Genomic DNA, 6,083 nt, shown 5'->3' on the forward strand with positions numbered 1-6,083 from the left:
CTCATAATTATCATGTCTTTTATTTACACCTACCATGTGTTTGTGAAAATGGCATTCATGTTAATGGAGTAAATTTCCCAACTTGGGTGGGGCTTGAGTAATTGGAACCCCTTGAGTTGTTATACCCATGTATTAATCTGTAATTAGAAATTGATGGCTAGCTCGAATCTCACCAACTCTAGTCCTTCCCCATGAAGTGACTAGGACTTGTGAGCTAGAGTTAGTAACGCCCACTTGACTTTCCTTCAATTCCTAGAGGATAACTAAGTGGGAGCAATGAACCTTTATCATTACACTTGAAAAAGACAACAAGGATACAAATTCCAATTCTCTCCCCTAACTAAGGCCTTTTATTATGATTAATTATCAACTCTTGCTAGTTATCCATTGTTTTAATTTCTAACTATTTATTTTTCCGTTCTCAATTTAAAAAAAAATATTCAGGAAAATCTTAACCAATAATTTGCATCTTGTGTCAACTCTTAGGGAAACGACCGGGATTATACTCCCGGTTATTTATTATTAATTGTGACACATTTGAAATTGATAGTGGAAATTTCATCGGTTAAGGCTGTACTTGCAATGCTGTTTAGAAAATACTTTTCAGAAATTCTTAATCGGCATTTATCCGACCATCAATTTTTGGCGCCGTTGCGGAAAAGTTGCATATGTGTGCTAAGTTATTGCGGAAAAGTTGTATATATATATATATATATATATACACATAATTGCATCTTTTATATGTGTGCTTTTTGTTTATTAGTAGTATTTATTATTTATTTTTCTTGGTATATTTTGTTGCCTTAAGCTCTATGTTTCTTTTATTGAATGACGCGTTCATTATCGGATCCGAGCCTAGCCGCATTTGATCCTGAAATTGAAAGAACCGTTTCACTTATTAGGCAAACTTGGCGTCGGTTAGCCTCCGAGGGTGGTGGAGGGGTTTTGCCCAATTCACCAATCTTACCCAAGGTTGATTCTGAAATGTCATTTGAGAAAGAAACTAACTCCTCCATTGACATCTCTTCTATTGATTTAGGTGCAGATACTATGGCCGCTTCTAGAAGGATCACTCTCAAGGAAGCGGGAGCTCCGAATTTTACTCTTCAACCATTTCAAGCACGTCATCCGAATTTGACTGCCGATTTTGAACTGAAGACCGTATTGATCAATCTACTTCCTAAATTCCATGGTTTACCCGCTTAAGAGCCCATCAAGCACCTTAGAGACTTTCAAATAGCTTGTTCAACTACTAGGTAGCATGGTGCGGATAAGGTTGCCGTTTGGTTATATGCCTTCCCATTTTCTCTTGAGGAAAAGGCAAAGGAGTGGTTCTACACTCAACCCGAAGCTGTTGTTACTAGTTGAGATTTGCTTAGAAGGGAATTCTTGGACAAGTTCTTTCCACCGGAGGTCACAGATAGATGGAGGAAGGAAATTTCTTGTGTCATTCAAGGTGAATCAGAGACTCTCTATGAGTATTGTGAATGCTTTAGGAATCTCCTTGATTCGTGCCCCCATCACATGATTGACTAGTTGGTGTTAATTAGTTACTTCTGCCAAGGCATGAAACCTCAAGATAAAACCCTCTTAGATGCTGTGAGTAATGGCTCTTTGACAAAGTACAAGACGGTGACGGAAGCGTGGCAACTTATCACCGATTTAGCCGAGTCTACCCAACATGCAAGGCAAAGGAATAATCATCCCAATGCTATTGCGGAAGTTTCTTCTAGTAACTAGACCGTCACTCTCACCAAGACTTTGGGAGAGATGACCAATATACTCAAGCAACTCCAACTCAATCAACAATAATCTCCACCCCCTCCACAACAACAATGTCAATAGTTAGTCCCTCAGAGAGTATGTGGAATTCACGCTTGCTATTCTCACTATACTGATGAATGTCCACAACTCCAAGAGGACAACACCTTGGCGACTACCAATGCTTATTACAACCGTCCGAATCAAGGGTACTATCAACAAGGCGGTAACTATAATCAAGGTGGTAACTATAATCAATGTTGGCAAGACAATCCCAACCAAGGATGGAGAGACAACTACAACCAAGGAGGCAGAGACAATGGTGGAAATCAAAGGTGGAATAATAACTACCAACAAAACCCTCCGTACCAACAACAAAACCAAGGCCAAAGATACCAACCACCTCACCAAAGGCAAGCTCAAACACCTCAACTTAAGCAACCACAAGTCCCCAAATTACCTACCATCCTTTTTCCTCCAACCAAGATGAAACACTCCGTTCTATTCTTCAAAGACAAAAAGATCTTCAAACTTCACTTACCTCTAGCCTCACCAGTCTTACCTCCACTCTCCAAGCTCTTATATCCCTTATGGAACCACCCTCTACCTCCAATACTCAACCTTCAAGCTCTAGTGCACTTTCCTCTCAACCTTTACCCAATCCCAAGGGTGGAATAAATGCCATCACTTTGAGGTCCGGCACTACATTACAAGAGAGGAGTCCCGAGGAGCCAAGCTCAAGACAAGCCACTCAGGATGAAGATGTTGTTGAGGTAGAAGATGTGGCAGACGAGGATAAGGTACAAGAGGCGGTTGAAGAAGAAGTTGCCCAACCGAAGGATGGAGTATCTAAGGAAGACAATGTTTTGAAAGAGGCCATTCCCATTCCTTTTCCACACCTAGCTAGGAGTACTAAAAAGCAATTAGAGCTAGATCCCAAGATGGTGGATATATTCAAAAAGGTTGAGGTAACTATTCCCCTTTTTGATGCTATTCGCCAAGTTCCTAAGTATGCTAAGTTTCTAAAGGATTTGTGCATGAATAAGGAAAAGATCCATGATTTAGAAACTATTCCTTTGGGTAGCTCGATTTCTGCTCTGATGGGTGCTATACCGGAGAAATGTGGTGATCCCAGTCCTTGTATAGTTACTTGCACTATAGGTGGTGTACAGTTTGTTGATTGCATGTGTGACTTAGGTGCCTGTGTTAGCATTATGCCATTATCTGTTTATGATACTTTGAAGCTTCCACCATTGAGAAGGTCGGCAGCCCGTTTTGTGTTGGTAGATAAAAGCATAATCTCAGTGGTTGGCATAGCGGAAGACATCTTAGTGAACATTAAGGGGTTGATTTTTCCTATTGATTTTTACATTCTTGAGATGTCCCCTAATGATTCAGGAAGACCATCATCTATCTTGCTTGGAAGGCCGTTCTTGAAAACCTCTCGGTTTAAATTGGATGCCTTCTCGGGTACCTACTCCTTTGAGATTGATAGAAGAGCAGTGAGTTTCAACCTTGATGAAGCTATGAAGCATCCATCGGAAGACCACTCTCTTTTTCGGTGTGATATGATTGATGAAATTGTGGCCGAAGTCCACCAGGAGACAGTTGATGAAAAGAAAATGGTTCAAGGTGCAAGTGTGTGGAATGTAAGACCCGGTCAATTAACGGCTAACTAACCCATAAGATGAGAATTTATTCTAGAAAGCCAAAAATGTTATTTTTATGGCTAAATGTGATAGAGGAGATTAAGACGAGAATTTCGGTACCAATTTTATAGAAATCGGACCAAGATTGGACCGAACGGGCCAAACCGGACCAACCGGACCCAAAGTGGGCCTTTGGCCCAACATAACTAAACCAAAACCTTAGTTTTCAGCACTCTCTCTCCTCACAACACACTCAAACACGCTGAAAACTAATATGGAGGGGGGAAGAACACTCTCTCAAGTTCTCTCCCTTGGTTGATCTTCAAACCACCATAACTTTTGATCTAGAGCTCCGATTGCCGCTCCGTTTGCGGCCACGCGTTCACCGTGGAGAGCTCTACAAAACCCATACAATTAATCTTGAGGTAAGCCACGTTTTACTGTTCGAAATTCCAGCCCTTGATTTCGAGTTTCATGAGCAAAAATGTTGAGATTTTGGGTTCTTTGATGTTATAGGACCCAACTCTCTTGAAGGAGAAGGTTAATCTTGTCTCCTTGGACCTTGGGTGTGGTAAGATTCTCAACCCTAGTGTAAATTGTTGTTCTATGATGTTTGGGTATTGAGATGTTGTGTATGGATATGATGATTGTGGCTTAGGTTGTGTATATGTGAATATTGGAGCTTGATTGGTGATTTTGGAAAGCTTGGGAGAGGGTTTTATGTGACAAAATCTGTTCTTGGAGGTGTTGAGACCTTGAGAGCTTGAGGACAAGTGGTTTGGAAGTGCTCCGGTTGAGCTTGGGAAATCGGCTAAGGTATGGTTTCGGTTTTCCGTATCTAATATGTAATGTGGTAGGAAATACTTAGGCTAGAGGCCCTAAGATAGGCATTGAATTGATGATGTTGTGGAATGGTTGAGATATATGATGTGATCATATATGTGATTATGAATATTGATGCCTTGATTGTGTGATATGTGAGAAAATGCATGTTGTGATATATGCTTGATGAATGATTGAGGTTGAATTGATGGGTGGTGTCATATTGTTGGTGAGTATGATGATTATGTATAATGATGGTTGATTGGAAATTGATATTGTTAGAAATTGGGATGAGAAGGATGTATGACATGATATTGTGTTTGTCCTTTAGCCATTTGATTGAGAAGGGTTAAGATGGTTGGATGTGGTTTGGGAATTTTGGTAAAATGTCAATGTGTGAGTTGAGGATGGCTTGATATTGATTTTGGTACATTTTGATTGATTTCAAGAAAAGGGATGAAATTGGCATGTTTTGATTGATTTTGAAAAGAGTTGAAAGTGGCTTGTTTTGAAAATGGCACTTTGTGGTTTTGTATGAAAACATGGTTTTTGGGCATACTTTGATGGGACATAACTTGGACTACGAATCTCTGATTTGTGTCAAATCTGTTTAGAAATGAAATTGGATCCGGGATGTCCATGCCATTCGAAGAACGGGTGAAAAATGATTTAAAATGAGAGAGTTATGACCGTCGGAAGATTGGGGGTTGAATCTGTGAATTCTGCAGCTTTTAACTTAGAAAATTTTTAGCAGAATGACCCCTCGCGCGTAGGCGCACTTGGCGCGTACGCGCCGTTCTTCGAGAAAGCATCATCCACACGTGCACGTGGTGTGCGCGAGCGCGTCGATGCGCTGCATCGAATGCCCAGCCATTTTCCAGAGAGTTGTGCCAGTTTTGTGCCTGGGGCATAATGTATTCGCGCGTATGCGTGGCTGACGTGTGCGCGTCGTTTGGCTAATTTTCAACCCACGCGTTCGCGTGTATGACGCTTGCGCGTCGATGAGTTTTAAGGCCATCCACGCGTGCGCGTGGAGTGCGCGTACGCGTGGCCCTATTTTCATCCCAAAGTTGATTTTTGAGTTTTAAAAGCCAAATTTCATACTTCTAAGCCTCCGATCTCACCACTTATGTCTTAAATCATTATGATATGCCTAGCATGAGAAAAAGGGCTAGTGAATGTGGTAACTTGCGAGTGAAGCAAGGGAAAAAATGAATGATCATTGATGATCAAAGATGATTATGTGAGATGCAGAGAATGGCGGTGGAAGTGCTTGTTATGCCATGGGCCGAAGGGCCATAATTGTTAATGAATTGGCTGGTTATGGATTTAACCGTGAGCCGGATGGCTGGATTATACCGTGTGATGGCGGAGCCATGTTTATGGCTAAGTATAAATGCATATATGCTATCGAATGAATTGTGATTGTTTGCACTTCCACCATTGGAGATGAGGGTTTCCCTGGGTAGTAGCAATGGCTAGCCACCATGTGCTCCAGATTGAGACTCGAAGCTCTGTTAACCCAATGTCGTAAGTGTGGCCGGGCACTGTGAAAGGCCCGGATGAGCTCGCCCCCATAAATATTCACCAGTGATGGTGATGGATAAATATTCACCAGTGAGGGTGATGGATATGGATCATGATTATGATCAAGTTTATGATGAGTATAACTCGAGTTGGGGATGCACGACAGAGGGACAGTCCAATGGTTAGCTACTAGGACTTGTCGGGTTGGCTCTATAACCGACAGATGATATCATCAGCCACTAGGGACAGGCATGCATCATAAGCATACTACATGAATTGTTTGAGATTGCCTATTTGACTGCATATTACTTGCTAATTGACTAA

This window comes from Arachis hypogaea, chromosome 14, assembly GCF_003086295.3.
Source record: "Arachis hypogaea cultivar Tifrunner chromosome 14, arahy.Tifrunner.gnm2.J5K5, whole genome shotgun sequence".
Classification (NCBI taxonomy): domain Eukaryota; kingdom Viridiplantae; phylum Streptophyta; class Magnoliopsida; order Fabales; family Fabaceae; genus Arachis; species Arachis hypogaea.